The sequence below is a fragment of the Taurulus bubalis genome (genome assembly GCF_910589615.1).
Source record: "Taurulus bubalis genome assembly, chromosome: 4".
NCBI classification, from domain to species: domain Eukaryota; kingdom Metazoa; phylum Chordata; class Actinopteri; order Perciformes; family Cottidae; genus Taurulus; species Taurulus bubalis.
The window spans coordinates 16,762,948-16,784,067 of NC_136592.1; the positions used below are offsets into that span (position 1 = coordinate 16,762,948).

Consider the following 21,120-nt stretch of genomic DNA (forward strand, 5'->3'; position numbering starts at 1 on the left):
AACCACTGGATGCACTCACTTCTCCGGAGTGCTCCCGGTGACGGTCGCTAACAGTAGCCGTGTTTCGGCGGATATCACACAGACTGGCTAATGAGCATTAGCATTATAGCTAAGAGACGCACAGGTAAAGACACAGAGGAAGGAACCTCCCGAGGATATGTCTAACTTTTTAAATCCCCCTTTTTTTCCCTTTCCTTTATTTTCCCCCTACGGACCATTAGCCAGTAGATCCCTCCAATCTCCCACCTCCCCGCTCCGCCTCCCTTCTTTTTTCTTTCTTTTTTCTTTCAGCACGGTGCAATTAGTGCTCTCATTGAATATTGAAGGTATGAAGAAGAATGGGGCTTTTTAGCCGTTTCTCTTCCGCTAAGACCATAGCTCCGCTGAGGGATGGCTGAAGGCTTCGACTAAATCAGGATGCTGAGCTACAGCAACAGCACTTAGAGCCAAACAATCACTGATCATTTATTTAGTCAGCCTTATTTATTCATCCCCGTTTGCTGTTGCTCAGAGCTGTGATTATTTCACTTAGGATTATTCTCCTGCGTTTCTCTCTCCTTGAAGCAGACAACTGGTCTGAGCTTTGGAAATTAATGAGAAACCTTAAGTTTAGTTTTGCCTATTCAGAAGATTTTATCCCAACTGAAATCCAAAACATCAATTGAAGTAACTTTTATTGCAATCCTAACCTTTTTTTATCTCCTTTGTGTTTGCACAGTATCACTATGATCGTATTTTTTAAAGTGTGTGTCTTGTGTTGAAGAGAGCTTGCAGGATGTGTATTTCAGCACAGAGAGAAAAGCCCTACTGTACTCCTGTGCCGTGTTGCATTAGAAGTTTGCCTGAAGGCTGAATGGCAGAGGGGCCAGTTCAGACTTCCTCAGGACCTAACACACCAGTCTGCCAGCACAAAACACGAGCATTGTCTATAAACCCTCCATTCCCTATGGCTACATGATTCTGATTAACACACGCCTGCTACAGACATGTATCAACAGCTACACATGCAAGCACTGCATGAACACACACACACACACACACACGCACACACACATAAAAACACACATGCTTTTCCACGAACTTGCAAATTCACATTCGCAAACATCACATCGATTCTCACAAATGCTAGATTACAACGTCTCACAGTCTAATACCCGGACCCGGGTCACATTGCACTCTATAAATACATTATTAGTCTTAATAGGACACAGTATTTGGTCTGGTATGCTGCTGAACTCCACCACTTGTTGGTTGTGGGGCAGATCTCCCAGTGGAGGCAACTAAATCCCTCTTGGATCTGGAAGTGTTTGAACTTGTCACCATAAGCTGATCTGCTGGCCATGTGGATTTTTGTGGCAACGACAGAACATATTTAACATACCATTATTAGTAGCCTACTCAGATTTGATACCTACTGCATGTACATTTATTTTGATTCTTGTTTTAAACCAAATATTTAATTATATGAAGGTCTTATTTAAGCCAACATGAAAATGAAGTGACAGCAAGGAGATAAGACCATGCTCTGATGTTATGCAGCAGTACTGGAACACGCACAAACACAGACACACACACTGATAAAGGAAGGAAAGTCTTGCCGTTTTGTGTCTCCTACCACTTCCTTTCATATAACCGTGCTCTGTGGTAAGAGTCATAATGCATAACATAAATGCACCACACATAGACAGAGATGCAAATACAGGAATCAAATACACACAGACATTTCCAGGAAGTCACATCTCACTGCTGTGAAATGGCCACAGGCAGCAGCAGACACGTATCGCTCTCATTTCTTGAGATTTGACGTGTCTCTTAGCACTTGCTGCAGAAAACTTCATTCGGCCGCATTCAAATAACCACAGCAGTAGCAAAGATGTAAATCACAAAGTGAGGGAAAGACATTGAAATGAGACATGTTGTAGCCATAGGAGAGACCTATAGACAAGGGCCAGACCAGAGTAGGAGACAGGCTCCAGCCTTCCCTTCCAGCTCCATCAATGTTTAATGCAATGGGGCAGAGAAGGGGCCGAGCCTGGGCTGCCACCTCATAGAGGAGGTCAGCACTGGAGTTGTGGGGATGGAGGAACACTCCAGTAATGTTAGAGGCGTGTGACGGGGACAATGGTCTGCCACACAAGGCATCTCTTGGGAGTTTGACCAACTCAATTTTAAATAATTTTAAGTTATAGCTATTTTATAATTTAATTGTTTTTCACAAATACACTACATGTATTATAATAATTTTTCCCTATTAGCTTATTTTCTCATTGCACAGCTCCTGTGTTCCTCTGTTGCTCTACCTTCAGCCTGCTGCATGGCTCGGCGCTGCTGTTAAACACCAGGCGTAGCTACAAAATCCACGGCCCGCCACTGATTGAAAGTGTTACTGGTCACTGTAGTTGTTCCTCCAGTCTGTACTGGTCACAAATAAATCTCTCTCTGAATGTATAACAACAAAAAAGAACATATTATATGTTCAACTGAAGATTCAGCAGCCTGAGTGAGTTAAATCAGATATCTTCAAAATGATGTATTTTTCATTTAAAATCCCATCTCTGTGACTCCACACACTTTATTTGCTTGCTGAGCCACAGCAAAGGGATCTGGCATCTGATATTGGCATCTGAGTATTGTTTGAATCTACCCTTAGGTTAGGGAATATTGTGGTCTTGGTTAAATATCTTGCTGACTTGAAGCATGAGTCACGATCTGCTAATTTGTTCAATACCATAAAAACAACATAATTTTCCATAACCAATAAGTTTAGTTCTAAACATAACAACAGCTGAGACGCAGTACACATTTCTTGGTCCCTGTGTCAAAGCTCCACCATCCACCCTGACCTTCATGGATCCACCTCTTGGATTGAAAAAACACGGCCATTGAAAGTAATCCAAAGCACAGACACTAAATAATGGGTCAAATCAAATGATCATTCAAAACTGACTCCAAAGCATACGTGACTCCAGGAGTGAAATTGTTTCCCAACAACCTTAACTGTCATGAAATGCAGCACAGAGGTACAGTATTTATCCCTTGGCAGGAGCATGAGAATGTAGAAATATTACTTCTATGAGTGAGAGTTAACGCAATGCTCTCAAAGTTTGCGCCCATTTGTGAGAGGACATCCTGCAATGATAAACACACAGCATGCACCAGGCCGTGGCTGACCAGACACATACTCTGTGATCAGAGCAGGAAAAGGCCTGTTTTCTTCAGGGCCACTCCAACTCAGTGGGATGCTCTTCATAGCCATCTCCTCTCGCAGTATGAAACACACACACACACACACACACACACACACACACACACACACACACACACACATACACACATACACACACACACACAGAAGAAGCTGTGATTATCTGGACGAGATTCTACCTTCCCTGTCATTGGGACCATCAGCTGAAGGAGGGTCCGTGTTTCTTTTTTTGGAGGGGGTGGGGACATGAACACGGTAACATAGTGACCTTCATCTGCTTTGCCCATGAAGTAGACAGATACAGTACAAAGGACAGAAGAAGAGGAGGGGAATATGTCCGAAGAGGAAGCATTTTTCTAATTGCTGTACGCACCAACAACACGTCCAAATCCTCTGTCAACACACAAACATCCGGCAATGTACATATTAGCTCAGGCGCGTGTCCTGAAGGGATATCAGACCTGCGGCATCTGTGGTTGGCAGGCAGGTAGGGAGGGAAAAAGGGAAAAGGAGAGGGAATGTGGGAAGAGGGAGGGAAAGTGCTGACTCTGACACCGTCTCTGTGTGCTGCTAACACAGGAACCAATTAGCTAGGAGCCAGCTTCCGTTGCCTGCGCTGTTATAGGACCTCCTCTCTGAGTCCCCAGGGCTGACTGCAGCTTCGGGGATATGATGGCACATATACTGTATACAGTAGACAAGCTATAGGAGAGACACAGATACCCGGCAGACATGCTATGGACAGGGATGTGGTGTGGCCTTCCAGACAGGAAGGGACAAACAGAAGAGCAGACAGATATAGCAGGTCAAAGCGGTAAAGGGCAACATACTCCACGTATTATATGAAATAAAAACAATGCAGGCTGCAATTAAATTAAATGATACTCTATGATTGACCCATGTAATGCATCTTAAACACCACACACCTTAACATACCACACTGTCTGTAACTCATTTCCTTTCACATAACACATTTCACATTTCCCACAGACTCTGACATTGTCGTTAAAAACAATGACACCTCGCCTTCATTTAGAAACTGAACATAATAATATCATGCACAAATGTTCACACAAAACCTATATATTCACTCTACATGCTCACACGTCTAAATGCAGACAAACTTGCATATGTACGCCACACACACACACACACGCACACACACACACGCCTCCCTAACCTATACACACCATCTTACTGTCCTGCTCAAAGAGGGCACCGAGTGACGCAGTCTTTTTATGACAATTATTGATCCTCTGGAGCGCAGTAAAAACTATCCCCAGACAGACAACAAAAATAACTGTAACCATATAACAGCTTCCTGCCAGGGGAACGGATCCCACAGAGCGGCCACGTGACCGGACTATTCCTGGAGAATACTGTAGACCCCTAGCAGGGCCCAGGGCACTGACCAGGCATACACACACACACACACACACACACACACACACACACACACACACACACACACACACACACACACACACACACACACACACACACACACACACACACACACACATACAGGACAAGGAGAGGTGAGGAGAAGGTTATAGTAAAGTGTATGTTTAGACTTTGTCAGTTATTCTGCCTGAGAAATGATCATTTCATGTATTTCTGTTCACTGAGAGGCTTTCAATTTGATTGTTTTTGTGCAGCTCCTCTCCCTCACCATATGGTGCTGCTCACTTTTAATTATGATAATATCAAAGTCTTTGTCTTGCATAGTCCATTTATGTAATAACATTTTCTCAATGCAGTACTCAGGACATACACGGCCATCATATCTACACACTCTGCACATTTCCTCCAGTAGAGACGTAACTTATCAAATCTATCCTTTTGAAAAACCTAAATAACTTTGGAGTATTACACTGACAAAACACAAAAGGAGAGGAAGCTGAATACAAGCCTTATTTCAAGTGTAAAAATGGGCTATTGTATTCATGGCTTTGTGGTTGAATGTGTACCACAGGGACAATAGAGATAAGTCAATAATTCTCCCTCAGAAAATTTTTGTTGTCGGTAGGGAGGAATTACTATTATAAAGCTGTCTTTGATTCTGCCACACTGTCATTAGTAAAACAGCTAAAACACAGGTCCTGGACGGACGATGAATGAGGCGATGACGGAAGTAGACAGTTTGAGAAAGTGGGAGCCCAACAGTCGCATGTTCGACTAAATACGGTGATTCCCAACCTTTTCTTTTTGATACATTCCCAAAGCCTGGTCAGAAGGCCTGGAGTACCCCTTCGCGTAGCATTTCCATAGATGGGATGGTTTCATGTAGTCATTCAAAAATACTTCACAGCTGAGAAAACTCGGTTGCTGTGGTGGATCTGTGGCTGCACATGTGAATCCATACAAGACATAGTGATCCTGATGTTTAGGTCTGACTTTTTGTCTCTTATCTTTCTAATGTGTTAACTTAGTCAAGTTGATGGGAAACTAAGGCATTGCCTGTGCACTCAGAACAATGAATCTACTTAAGACAAGCTAATTTGTAGTGCTCTTTCTGTGTTTATTTGCTTCTAGTCTTGCATAGCCCAATCTATTTCCGCCGTGCAGAAGAAAGGTCTGGCTCCATGCATTATCGTTATGGTATAGGTTATGATTGGTTCACATTTCTTTGAACCAATCACAATCATCTTAGGCACCGCCAAGTACAGGATACAGCAACGGGGCCCTTGCAAAAATAGATAACGGATGGGGAGAAGAATGCTGTATTAATGAAATCCTATTTGTTATATATTCTATTAACATCTATGCATATCATATATAATGGTATTGTTTGAATAGGGTGTTAGTATGAGCTACATCACAGTCTTTCCACACACAGAGTGTATCAAACTGCAAAGGCGCCCCCTGGGAACCTTGGTGGACAGAGAGGTAAAGAGAGTGACAAGAACAAGTGCTGTAGTACTGCCTTTTTAAGATGTTGTATAAAAGACTAAATATGTCTGGCTAAAGAGAAGGTGGAGAGAACAACTTAAACTCCTTGAAAAAAAGGGGGGAGGGGAGGGAGAGACGTGGCGGCAGAAGGGCTCTGGTCTGGTTATGATCTGGTCTCAGATACAGAGCAGTAAGCTGGCTGTCAGACAAACAGTGTTCAGTCTTGTCAAACTCTAACACTCCACAGTCCACATTAGCTTCTGGCTCACAGCCAGCTCAGTGACAGAAACCACTCATCAATGCCATTTCTCATCTGTCCTCAGAGTCCCATTGTCTGCTGTGTTTGGACCACTTCAGCTCTGATCTTTTTTCAGACTAACATATAGCATAGCCACTGAAGTAATGGACTCATATTTTATATTTCTATACTGTACATGTAGAATGTATTAGGAAATATGGCATTAAATACTATACAGCGGCATACAGAGAGAGCAAAAAAAAGTGACAAAGCTGATCTTTTTTTCTCCTAATAACTTATCGTCTGTCCTGGTTATCACCTCGTTAGCGGTTGCGGTGCTGCCTCCAGTAAATGAGACGTACACTGAGCAGTGCTTTGCAGCCCTCCTGCCCCTCGAGGGGAGCTTTCGACTGGGGAAGGTCTGTTTGATCTCGACACTTATCTGCTTCATTTCTGTTCTCTTATGTGGTACTCACCAGCCATCACTTTGATTTGTGGTCAGGCTCAAGTCAAGTGCATTAACCACGTAGTACACAGATGTGCACATTTAGCTGCGTAAACACACACACACACACACACACACACCATCAAAAAGAAAAGGTCCCTTTGCAAACCTCAGGGAGAATGAAATGAATGGGCCTACTTGCAGGGTATTTGATACCATTTGAGAAACTGTTTGTGTAGTCTGCATTCATTTACTGCTGAAGAAAAAATGTGTTGCGTATTTCAGCAGGTCCAGAGCCCAATAGTTTTTTTCTTCCGCCAAAGTGACAAATCTGTAAATTGCTCCCTTTCTTTCATCCAAATGTCCTTAACCATAGTTATTCCAACTGAGAGAAAAACATATTAACTTTATTAACATTAAGACAGAGAACAAAAGCTATAATGTGTCTATCAAAAGCAATGGTTAAAGAAAGCATGGCTACTTTAACCACACAAGTTATCCACAGACACACATAATTTGTTGTGTCGCACTGTATAGATGTTGTTCAAATTACCTTTGTGCTTAAAAAAATGTAATTCATGATTTTGCCATGTCACTATTTATCCTGCTATGATGTTAGAAGGATTCAGTTCAGCCAAATATGTTGTCTAGTGTACATTTTTTATTTAAATTAGTTGCAGAGTAACTGCCAGTGATTTAGGCTTAATTGCCTCTTGGCCAGTGTGAAGATATCATTAATACTTGTTTATAGATGAAAGATGACTTATTCATAGATCAAAATTGAGCAAGCAAGGAAACATATCGTGTTTCATTAAAGAAAGAAAGACAAAAAAAGAGATTTAAAACCGTACCGTGTATTTCCTCTGAAAAATTCAAAATGAAGTAATTTATCTACCTTCAAGCTTTTAAAAACACTTTAATCCTTTAACACTTTTCCATTAACCTATTAGACAGCAAAGAGATACACAGTGGATAACCATATCACAATACAAAGGAGGGCCAATAAAATTGAAAACAATATGTCTGTGCTCTCTATCCTAGCCCTGTGCTTCTTTCTGTGAAATCGTTTTCTATGCCATCCAAAGTCCTTCACATATCCCTAAATATAAGGGAAGTTAGTATGCATGTAGATTAGGTTGAGATTCACCCCTAGAAGGAGTTGGCCTGTTTTAGTGAAGAAAAGTATTTTTTGTTGGAGAAAGTGAAGCACTCCAGGGTATGGCTTTTCTGCAGTGTCTGCAATAAGTGTTCGTTTCTGGAGGTGTCTCCTTTCTATGGTTTTTTTTTGTGTGTGAAAGACTGGGAGGCAAGAAGAGGAGTTAGGAGGTTTTGGGGATGCTGTGGGCTTCTAGTAGCAGGTTATCTGTTTAAATAAAGCCCTGCGAAGCTGTGTGATAGGGGAGAAAGAACACACATCCAGAATCCTTTTCTTTTTTTAAGCTATCCGTGCAGACACTCAAGCATGTGCATACAAAGCAACACATTGCAGAAGTTATAATGCAAGCAAACACAAACAGTATGTCTCTTTTTTCCCTGAAGTATTCTGACTTATTATTTCTAACCTTTAGAGATGCTGTGTTCTGTTTGTCTGTCGTGTGCAAAACATATTTTATAAAGAGTTGAATTATAGTAGTCTTCTTTTTTTAATACTTCTACCACTAATTAGGGCAATACACATTAGTTTACAATTCCACATTATACTCAGTCATGTTCATTTCATAGGCCACAAAAAAAAACATTATTTCTGTGTGTGTGTGTGTGTGTGTGTGTGTGAGAGAGAGAGAGAGGCCATGAAATAGTTTGTGTTTGCCTCTGCTCGCTTATTATCCGCTTGCTTATTATCCGCTCACTTATCTTTATGTCTGCAAGAAACCCAGCAAGTGGAAGAAAAAAGATAGCGAGAGGGAGAAATAGAGGAAGAGATGCTGACAGACACAGAGAATGAGTGTGAAAGTACTGTAGATAAAGAGTAGAGATTTCAGATATAGCCGTTAGCAGTTCAGCCATGATGGTGGCTGAACACAGCTGTCAGATCCAGATGGTGAGGTGCTAATAACATTCAGAGTTTTGCAGCGCACCGTTTATTTTCTAATAATAAAACTGTTAGCGCTTGCTAATAGCCTAGCCACTGCCTGCCAAGCACACGTTCCGGCTGACACTCACACCACTCTGCTGCCATTTATGTGCCATACGGCTGAGCCGAATGGCTCTATAGTAGGCCCTTAACATAGCAAGACAGACAGATGCACACACACACACACACACACACACACACACACACACACACACACACACACACACACACACACACACACACACACACACACACACAGACAGACAGACCAGGGAGCTGTTAGTGTAACCAAGCAGAGCAGAATGACCTCAGGTAATGAACAAGTGGATGTGAGTGTTATAAACATGAGGAAATACATATACATTTGGAGGTCAATGTAAACACACGCACCCACAGCCTTCTGAACCAATTTGAGAAAACTTGTCTTGTAGAATGTGATTTTTATATAAATAAATAGTTTTCAATAACTTGTTTCAAACATAACCCTGCATTCCAAAGATGGTTTCTAGCTCTGACAAAACATCAAATGTAAATCACAAGTGATACATCAGCCAATTCAAATCGACAATGTCCAGATATAAAAAATGTCTCCGGTGACTTTTCAGATCGCAGGCCTAATTGTCTCACATCCAAGCTTTTGATCAGATCGTTCTATGTTCAAACCACCCATTTCCTGTGAAACTCTGACTACATGTAGTATTTCACACACTAAAGATTATGTTAAAGATTATGCTCAAAGCTGAAATGTACATTTTAAATAAAACCTATAGGTGCAAACTGAATGAGACCCCTTAAACATATTCAGAATACCACTAGTAAATGACAAAATAAAAAACAAATACATGAATGGGTTGTGTCTACTGTAGATCTGGGCAGAACATCCACCTCACAGGGCCAAAAACAAAAAGTGCTATTCTGCAAAAGTGCACACTCATCAGAGTGCGTCCTACAATAGAGAGCTACTGTAGCGTGGCACAATAGGTCATTGACCCTAAAAGATTGCTGTTTCCTCTTATATACTTTCCCATTGTAGGTTATTTTGGAATATTGCACCCATATTTACAAATAATTTGATTTGCCTATTTTTTTCATCCCAATTTGGACCTCTTGGAATTCCACAGCTGGAATTGAACCTGTGATTGAGATGTAATTCATTGTGGAAACTATTGGCTAGTGTGACACCGCTCATTTTTTTTCTACCTCCTCATATCTGAGAAATGAGGGAGGTGTGTGTGTGTGTGTGTGTGTGTGTGTGTGTGTGTGTGTGTATGTGTGTGTGTGTGTGTGTAAACAAACAGACAAGCTACATTTGTTAGTATCATATCGTACAACAGTATCACAACTTATTTATTAAATATTTCAACAGGAGCCAATTTCCTGTTAAGTGTCATTACAGTGTTTCTGCACACACATACGCCTCCAAAGTGCCACAATTAATTGGACTTCATTTCCAGGAGATAATTTCCGACTGTTAGGCAGGCTGTAAAAGCACATCACCATGCACATAATTACATAGGAAGGCAGGAGCAGCCTGCAGAATTTATTTTCCACCCCAAACATGAGAGGCTGCTACAGGCTTTAAAGAGGCATTTATGTCTGTATGCAAACTGTCTCTAAATAAGCAAGCACTGTCATGCCAATGAGATGCAGCTTCATTTAGGTATGAACTCTCGCAGTCCCTCAAAATATTTATTGAATGATGGAATAAATGACAAAGATGCTGAATTACATTACATCACCTTGGTGGACAAATTAGACTGTGTTTGAAGTACAGAACGGTACAGTCACGATAAACCAGAGTAGCCAAAAAAACAACAACATGAATTAACTCTAAATTAACTCTGTATACTGTGGCAGGTCTCCAGCTGTCTTGTGTAGCTGAAAGCAGAAACCTGTGTCTTGGGTAATTGAGCTCCCCTCTGCCAGACTTATCATTTTGCTTATTATGCAGGGACATGTAACACAGCAAAGCAGCTAGATTCTCTCTAGTTAGCTCAGAGGTAAAATCACCACTTTAATGCAAGGTTTGACATGTTCAATACTAAAGACAAGATGAGGGACAGGGGGCTGCCAAGCGACACAGCAGGGGGCTTTTGTTAAAGGTTTCCCCAGTCAGGGGTTGTGGAAAACTGGAATAAAACTGAGTGACAAGAGAAGTGTTGATTTAAAAGGAAATTAAATGATTCGTGAAAGTCTATGAGGTGGATGAAGCACTGGTAGGTTGTTAACATGGAGGAATCTGCTCCATCTCTGTGTGTGCCTGCATGTCTGAGTGTGTATTACACATGCTTGTGTGTGTGTATGTGTGTGCGACAGAAGGTTCCGGGGCTGCTGTGTGCAGTACCGGCTGGCAGGGTGGCTGTGAGAATGGCCCTGTTTCCTGTGTCAGCTCTAAAATAGGTCCAAACACAGCAGAGATGCACGACGCACTCTGGCTATTTACAGCACTCACACAGTGTGTGCGCAGGATACTGGCAAGTGTATGGAACCAGACGCACTCTGCGTTGTACTGTATCTGCTCACAGACTAAAAGAAATATGTATCCACTTTGAAAAACATACAATATGACGTACAGAGAAAGTAGAATCATCTTAAAATGAGAGGCACAGGCAGTTAATACCTTTTATGGAAGGTTTTTAACATCACAATAAAGTGTGTGTGTGTGTGTGTGTGTGTGTGTGTGTGTGTGTGTGTGTGTGTGTGTGAGAGAGAAAGAGTCGGTGTGTACGTGCCCTTGAACCCTCCATATGTATGTGTTGTGAGAGTCTTGTGTGTGGTAAGGGCACTGCTCCATGCTTATGTCACTGCACCGCCTCCTGTTTACTGGAACGTTACCCTCTGTGTGTCCGTGACAACCAGCAAACCACCCAAATTACCCAAACATACTGCCACCTTGCAGTCTTGCTCTGGACATGCCAAGTAAAGGTAAACAGATTCAAAAGTCCCACATCACAGTACAAAGGAGCAGGTTATTCCATAGATTTGAGATAACATTTTGATTTGGTCCCACCTCAACATGTTTTTTTAACAGCACACACCCCTAAGCGTCTCATTGAAGCACATTGGTCTGGGAGAGGGCTAGTTCCCTGTATGGTTGTCTTGCTCTATTTGTATCCTTGTATCATTTCTTACACAGACAGAATTAGCGACGTCAACCTGTGTGAAAAACAGTAGCAGGCCACTGGTTCATACTTTATCCAGCGCTCTGAAACCAGGCTACCTGGCACAGTGTCATTACCCAACACACGCACTCATCCATTACTGCCACTGACCGCGTTCTGCCATGATTGTTTATATTATAAACAGCCGAAAGTCTGTCACTTGTCACATCACATCAAGTACCAAGCAGAGTGTCAACAGTTTGACCTCAACAACTCTACCACGGATCGGACATGATTGTTGTCTCCCAAGGGGATACTCAGTTTGTCAGTCACTGTGAAACCATCTCTATTATGTTGGAATCCTTAGCTGCTGGCTCCCATAAGGCCTACCTTGATGGAAGGGAGGCACCCATTTACAAACTGACTCAAGTAGGTTTGACACAGGCTCAGATCAAAGAGTCTTGGAGAAGGTACTCCCTCCACTGTTTCCAGGCTGCGCACTCATGACTTGATCAAGTCTTATTTGTATCAAACAGATACAAGAAAATTGCAAGATGCCTCACCTATCATGTCACTCTGACCAATGACATTTTTAGTGTGTTATTGCGTTGATGCCAACTACCTTAGTGTTGTTTTTGACTACTGCTATTTTTAGTTTAGCAAGTAAACCTCATGTATAGAGACACTGTAACGTTAGGTTTCGGTCCCTGCGTAGTTGTGCTGCTCACCCACACTTTATCGACGCTTCTCTTCCTTTCTTTCTCATAACCTGATAATCAACATTTCCATCCATGGTTTCAATTAGGAAGCCAAACGCTTGATGATTTTTTCTTGGCTGACGTGAGAAAGCATGTTCTAGTATATGGTGAAAACTCCATGCACACACAGTCGCGCACAAAAAGCAAGTACATTTTCCCCAAAACATTGAAAAACAGGCAAGGAAGATGACAAGTTGAGTCGATGCTCCCTTTTAAAAGTGGCTACTTCCCTTTTAAAATATTGGTACTGCCTGTGTGGATGTTTGTTTGTGTTAGCACATGCATCTTTAAGTGTTTGTGCTGAAGCAACTGAATGGAATTTGGGGGGCGGCCATATGGCTGCAGCTTTCAGTGCACACTGTCCATTTTCAGTCATGAGGACCTCTCATGCATTCTGGAGGAGGAGGAGGAAGAGGAGGAGAAGACTTATCTGAAAATTGATAAGACAGTTGGGGCCTTTCTCAAATTATACTGATATTATTTTAATTGCTTGTGAGCGCAGCAGAGCTTTGAATTTTATCTCCCTGTTTTTCTTTGCCTGCATGTCAACTTTCTCACTATCCGTCCCCATATGGCTTCCACCCTCTTCCCTCCTGACTCTTCACCTCATTGTCAATCAAGTTTTCCCCAAAATATAGTTTTATACACATGCAACTGTCAGCCTCCATCTGGCGCTGCTGGTAGGTGCGTGTGAGTGCTTATTTCTGTCAGTGTTTTATGTGTGTGTAGCGATGTGTGTTTGCAGAGGTCATAGGGACGATGTTTAACACCCACGCACTATATGACCAAGCTTTGAACCAGAACAGTCAACCAAGAAATATCGTCTTAGTTGATTTGTGTGTGTGTGTGTGTGTGTGTGTGTGTGTGTGTGTGTGTGTGTTTGTGTGTGTGTGTGTGTGTGTGTGTGTGTGTGTGTGTGTGTGTGTGTGTGTGTGTGCCCCTCTCTGTCTGCATGCACGCAGGTCTTGTGCTCCATGAACCAGAGAGCTCGGGTCAGATGCCTCCAGTGTTGGGCTTAAAGCTGCTTTGAATGGGCCAGGCTGTGCTCATCTTCTGTCTAATCTTCTTGCTCTGGTGAGTGGAGGGAGGAGGAGAAAAAAATCCATAGTCTTTTCATCCTCCTGTGACCACTGTGCCTGTGAGACAGCAGCCGTGGGAATGGAGATGGATACAGGCAGCCCTGCCTCTGACCTCCCTCTACTCCAACACAAGGGTGGAGATAAACAGGGCCACAAGGATCGCTAACATCTTTCTTTCTCAGGCACACACAGACGGATGCACACGCGCACACACACACACACACACACACACACACACACACACACACACACACACACACTCATACCGACACATACACACAACGACACAGACATCTCATTAAAGCAATAGTAGGTGAATGTTGCAACAGCAGCGTGCCACTGGGAGAGTGGTCTATTAGGGATACTATCAAGAGACGGGGAAGGGAAATGAGAGTCGGTGTGCTTGTCCTGTGTGCATCTAATTCTGGTATGGCATATGCATTTGATGTATGTCTGATTTTGACCCAGAGTTCCAGCAAAGGAGCCAGCAATATTACGTATCAGCTGAATGATTATGGTAATGTAACTAGAGAGTTAATAAATACAATATCTATTACCCAAAGCATGTTTGTGTGTCAGAGATAAAGAGTCTTGATTATGTGTGCATGTCGAAAAACTGAGAAAGTCAGCAGAAACAGCCAGCCTGAGAGAGGCTAGGGCAAGCGTTTGATCCTAAATTACTCGTCCCTCCTCTCTGTTTCCTGGGGATTTTGGAGTGATACTCCCTCTTGCTCCCTCGCTCCCTCAGCTGTCACAACCCATCACCACAACTATTCCACTTCAGCCGCAGGGATAGAGGGAAAGCTTTGTCCCTCTCCATCACCCTCTTTTCACATCCCTCTCTCTAATGGTAGTTGTGGCATACTGGGTTGTATATTGAGAATGCATGAACTTGTGTCCTTTTCTTTTTTTCTACCATGACCTATTGGTTTAAGGACAGGAAACTTATGATGTTTTAGTTTTTGCTAACAAGAGCATCTTACTGCAAAATGTAAAATTATAAAGTAAACACAGAGCCATTCCTTTGGTCATGGCTAGTATCCATAGAGATGCATGTGTCTTATTATGGTTTGTCAGGGGTCATTAGTGTAATCCAAGGAGACAGAAGTTTATACTGAGAGAAGTGCGCCATAGTATTCTCTTTCTGTTTGTGTCTTTTTTTCTAGTATCTATATGCAGCCGCTTCCGATAATGTCATCCTACACTGCTCTCCGCTCTTTGCAACCAGAGACTATCAGCTGTGAACTCATCGCTCTCCTTTAATGGCCAGGTCGCAAAGAGGGAAATAAAATCAGTGAATATGTTGTGTGTTTATATGAGAGGCTGTGTGAGAGAAAATGGTTTCCTTAGTTCTGAGTACAAGTAAGCAGACCAGGACTGTGGGTCTCTTGGTTTCAGTTTTTCTCTCTGCCACAACATTCTTTCCCAGGGGTCACACACCCTGCCAAGCCAACAAAAGAAGACAGTGAGGTGACCAACTGAGTTCACAGCTTGGTCTGGCCTGGCGCATCTCTGTTGCACTTCAGAGAGTGACCTCACAACGCATGTCCATTAGCTGAACGTGCCTCTTCATTACAGTAGTTACATGCAGAAGTGTGCCGCTCCTCAGCCACAACACTTGAAGCAAAGTCACTACATTGGGTATACAAAAGCACTCCTCTGCCAGGTCTCTGAGGCCATGTACTCTCCAAGGGTGACACAACCCAAACTCTGTAATTATAAAACGCAAAGAGCATTCCTCAGTCTGGTTAGCCAGAACTATGAGCGAGAGGGACAAATATTTACCCCCTCCACCCGTTCCCTCTGTTCCTCCTCCTTTAACACGCCCCCACCCCAATAATTTAACAGTTAGAGCAACTCAGCCTTGTAAACACAATAGTTATGTCTGCGTTCACAGAGCCATGAAGCAGACATACAGGCTCCACTACCCCTGCAGCTACTACTAATACAAGCTCCGATCCTCTCTTCCCCTCTCCTCTCCTCACATCATCCTCTATATTTATGTTGCCACTCCATAAAGCCAAAGTTTTGGTGTCTTAACATTCAGCTTTCAAAATATTTGATTAATTTATACATTAAATGTGGATTGACAGAAAGTCAATGGGATATTTACAGCTGTGTACATGTTGTACCAATATTGTATTTACATGTGTCTTTGTCACTGGACACATTGTCTTTAACAAAGTCTTAAAAACTCTATATACGTATAACTTCAATATGTATTGTCACATGCTGCATATTCATTATTTTGAGACTGCAGCAAACCCTCTGGGAATCCATTATCAGCCAATGTTTTCAAATCCTTCCAAAACTGCATATGATATCTTATGAAAAGTTATTTAGTTTTTTGTGCGCTCTGTCAACACGCTGTGGTTGGCGCTGTTATCATTGTTCGCTGCAAGCTACCAGCTCAGCCATCGCCATGTTGAGAGCCGTTAAGAGGCAATATACATGCTTCCAAACACGTATATAGCACTTTTAAGTGCATAAGCTACACAACAAATAAGTCAACAATGACCTCTGGTCTCACATGGGACACAAACAGTAATCTCCTATGTCACAGTTCAGTGTTTTTAGACCCACCTGTCCAACTGACTTTGCTCTTTATACTATGTCACCTGTATCGGTTCATAACTGGATTATATACAAATTGATTACTTGGGTTTGATATGAATATGAATAGTGCATCACTTTTTGTAGGTATTTGCTATAAAACAGTGTATGACCCCACAGCCTACAAATAAAACACGAGGCACAAACAATACCTGGGATACTGAAATAAAATGCAGTACAATACTGGCAAAATAAAATCAAACACTACCTTTTCGGTCCTACACACTTCTCTCTATGAATTCATGCTTCCTTGTCTGCATAAACTAAATATCTAGACATTGTGTGAGGTACATTTATACATGCAAATCACCTACATGTAATTTATTAAATCATAACTGTTTTACAGAAACACATTTGTGTTGTACACTGATTCAGGAGGACAGTCCAAGGAAGTTGAACTCAATAAACGAGAGAGGTGTCAAGGACATACCAGCAAAGTTAGGAAGTGTTGGCCTCTGTGTGTAAAGCCTTATGTTTATTAATGTGATATCAAAAGTTGTTTTAATTGTCTGAGCCAAGGGAAACATAAGCCTTGTCGCTGCAGAGCATAGACCACACAACTAAGGACATGTGAATTTGTCTCAGACGTGTATTAATAGGATACTCCACCAGACTGTTTGTCTTAACACTTTGTAAACAGCATGATGATATCCCAGGCTTTAATTATTGTGTCTGTGCATGCATTATGGTGATCCTATTTTGATTAGATATCCTAACTCATTTTAATTAAATACATAAAATAGAGAATAACAACTTTTGATGCAAGCGTTCCTGTCTGACAGCACGAAAGTGAGGGAATCGTAACGTCTCAAAGGCTATTTGGGTTTGATGTTAACGGGCAAGCCCAATGCATTAAGCCTGGAATGTAAGTAATGTGCACTTAGACACAAAGCCCCAGCCACACTGTGTGGACAGCATCGTTTAATGTCCAGCAATAACTCTATTAGGCTGCTGTTTCTCATTGCCTCACTTTAACTCTGCATCTTCTCTATATCTCTTCTGATTGTCACCATCTGTACACATTTCTTAAATGGTCAACTTGTGTGAAAGATGAGATAGGACACTGCAGGTCTCTTCGGAGCTATTTACTTTGTACCATTCAGTCCCTCTGGTCCTGTTTGTCTGAGGGAAGCGAGATACTGAAAATACTCCAGAAACATTTGATATGATGCACTGGTACCAGCTGACTTTTATCTTTCGCTGTAAAAAATACTGAAACATGTTGTGATTTAAGAGTGGAGTTGAACTCTATCAGTATAAATGCAGTGACGGGCTCCACAGAGGACCCGTATCCTGGGTGAATGACTGTGAGAGCTGCTGCATGGCAGGATGAAGTGTGTTCATTTCCTTATTTATTGACTCACTTGCTTTTCTCTGAGTGTTTGAAATTAATAACAGCAAGCAGAAATCAGACAGAGGGATGAAAATCAGCACTTTCCCTGCAGTGAAGCCATTCATCAAGCTAACGAGGGGGAGAATAAGAGTGGAGGGGAAAAGGAGGGGGAGAAGTGACGTTTGGAGAGAGAGCAGAGAGCAGGAGGGAAGCAGGTGCACTGTGAGGCAGAGGGGGGAGGGAATTTGATGTTGGGTACAGAGGCAAGGGGAAGGAAGCTAAGTTTGTTTGGGAGGAGGAGGAGGAGGAGGAGAGTCATTTGGAGGATAGCAGGGCAGACAGAGGAGGAGGAGCTGTGTGTCACTCTAAAAAGAGGGGTAGAGATAGAAAGAAAGACAACTTTGACATTGGAGTATAAATAGAGGAGGAGAGAAACCGAGAACACATACAGTTTCTTCTAGTCTCAGGGATTTGCACATACACCAAGGCAGTTTAGAAACTAACAACAATGTATTTCAACCATTTAAAGTCCATGTCTTTGCTAATTGCTAGTATGTAGATCTTGCCGCTATAGAGACTTTCCGAACAACTATGTTCTTTAGTTCTCTGCAAGTGGCATCCAATTTCCACAAACAATCAGCAAACTACCAGCTCTGACAGCAATATTGCCTCGTGATGATAAGGATTGAAGTAGATACAATACAGAGCTCTTGTTCACTGTCTCCAACAGTATAGTATTTTACTCCCCTTCCTCTCACTGATGGGTGATGATAGGCCTGCCCTCTCCTCAAAGCCTTCGCCCTTGCGATGGATCGGTCCCATGCTGCTCTGCCTCCCCGACAGTCCACCAGAGACCCAACGGTATCTCACACCCAGAGCAGGGCTGACTAAGCACTTACTGCTGAGCCTCTCTCCTCAGAGCGAGAGATGAGCGCCATGCTGAGAACTCTGCCACAGGAAAATAATTAGCAAAGTGGAGCTCTGCCCAAACACACTGGGCTAAATCTAGTACCACTTCACATACAAATGTAACCATAAATCTTTCCCTGCCTTCCTTTCTTTGCTAGGAAAGCATCATTCTCACAATCAGGAGTTTTATGTTTACGTTTTATATTTATGCTTACACATTTTAATTTAATAATTTGCAGTACTAAAGATAACTCTGATGAATGAGGCGACCAGTAAGTATTTTCTTCCTACAAAGAAGTGCCCAGCAACAGCTACAAGCTGCTTTGCAATATTTCTTTGAGTCGGTTCAAGCTGAAAACTTGTGCTTGGTGCCATGTAGTGACGCAAACTGTGTCCATCTCACTGTACATGGATATCTGTATTTTTAACTTTAAAGTTAGACCACAGTGTCTTTGGTCACCAAGGCTAAATATAGTCAACGCCTCCTTAGCAATCTCCAGTTACTGACTCCTTTCTGAGAGGCAGGTGGAGAAGAGAGAGAGGGGGGTGGGGGTGGAATAAATCAGCCCTAAACTTTTGACCCATATGGAGCAGGAGGTTGTTTTGGTACTTTTGCGCTGCCCCCTTCTCTCTATGGCCTCTGCTCCCCTCCTCTATCTTATTAATTTTCTCCTCCACATGACAGGTCAATCTGGATCGATTTCATCTGCCCTCGATGACTGAGACCAACATCCTGGCACCCAGAAATAGAGCTCGCTGTGATAGAAGAGCCTCCGTCCAAGCATTACCGTGAGCACCGAGCTCTGAGCTGAGTGAGAAAGGATGGGGTGACATAACCATTTGGAAAACATTCACAGGACATAATGTACTGTACTGATGGACTACATTCCTATAAAGAAGCAAAATACATGGGACATGGGTGGTTGTTACTAGATGTGGAGTATGGGTGACTGTTTCAGCAGGTTTTACCTAAACCACTCTGCCATACACTGGCCACATAGTTTGTGGCCTACCTGCCTGTTACAGTATGCTTATGAGCACGCACACGTACACACACACACACAAGCCTGCTTTCCCAATCTATATTTGCACTCAGCTCTTTTCCTCACAGCCTCTTTCACACACTTACTGTGCATATACACACACCTGGTGTTTTATCTTTGTCAGCATATTTTGAGTCCTTCACCTCCCTGCTGGGCTCTGAACTCCAGTGTCTCTTTGCATGGTGAACCCCTGAGGTATGCCTGCCTTCGTAACACACACACACACACACACCAGTCACAGGTAAGACACACTGGCAGCCGCATACGAACGTAAACCTCTCTTTTTTCACCAACATCAAAGTGTAAATATGTGTTGCTTGGAAAATCATTTTTCTCTTGTATTTTTGGGGGAAAGGCGCAGTGACATAGTGTCCTGGTGATGTCGAGGCATCCCAGGCTGGAGTCAGGACACTCTTTCCCCAGGCAAGGACATGGAGACCTGGCTCTCCGTCTCCATCACTCAGCCTGTCCTCCTGGAGCTACGTGGCCAGACTGCTCATCTCCCCCCCACACCCACTCATATGCATGGATTTGCATAAAACAAAGACATGGCTCTGCCTGCAATGTCTGCCTTGGGTGAAGCTGCTGAGAGCAGGATCGACCAGACCACACCGCACGCAGCCACTCTAAGCTCGGCTGGCAGGTTGTCAGAGCGCAACATCAGTATAGCGCAGCAGCGTGGCAAGGGAGCTGAGATTTACGAGGCTGACTAAGATAGACACCCTCATGGTTTTCCACTTTCATTCGTTTAACATCCGTTACCTTGGCATTGTTTATATTCTACACCCCTCAGCAGTGAGCAGAGGGCACCTAATTCACAGTGATGACGTGGGAGGAGAATCAGAGCACTTTAAACACTTCATCTAAAGATGATTTGTCCTTGTCTTCCCTGATGGCTTCTGTCCTGCTTCCCCTCTTGAAGTTAAGTGGAGCTGGAGAAAGGCCAGCTACTGATCCTACGCCCCACTTAGACACAATCAAGTAAATAACACTGCACACAAGTACATGTAAACACGTGTGCATACGTACATTCTTCTTCACCAAGTCATGAATACACGCTCAGACCTTCTCTCATCCTTATGTGTTATGACCAAGCACATCACGCCGTTCGCTATGGAACAATCAGTAACGCCATTACAGGAACAATTGAGTTTGCAATATACATTTGCCCAGTTTCCTCTCTGTCCCTGTGAATTGATTTCAGGACTAGAGGCTTATTCTTCACTCCGCCTCTCTCTTCTTGCCTTTTTCACAAACAATCTTAACACGTGATTTACATTTGGATGAGTGGTTATAATGTGCTGTTTTTTCTGTTGATCCAGGACGACTGAAAACGTAATATCGGCGTTGTGTGTGTGTGTGTGTGTGTCTGTGTGTGTGTGTGTGTGTGTGTGTGTGTGTGTCTTTGTGGATTTAAATAAGGTGGAAAA

The 21,120-nt window shown here is 42.7% G+C and overlaps 1 protein-coding gene across 1 annotated transcript in view; it reads right to left on the reverse strand.

The window, feature by feature from the left end:
- Window positions 1–21,120, reverse strand: part of mafa (MAF bZIP transcription factor a) — a gene marked incomplete at its 5' end in the record, with an annotated part of 65,829 nt that overhangs the window by 35,968 nt on the left and 8,741 nt on the right. The window lies entirely within an intron of this gene.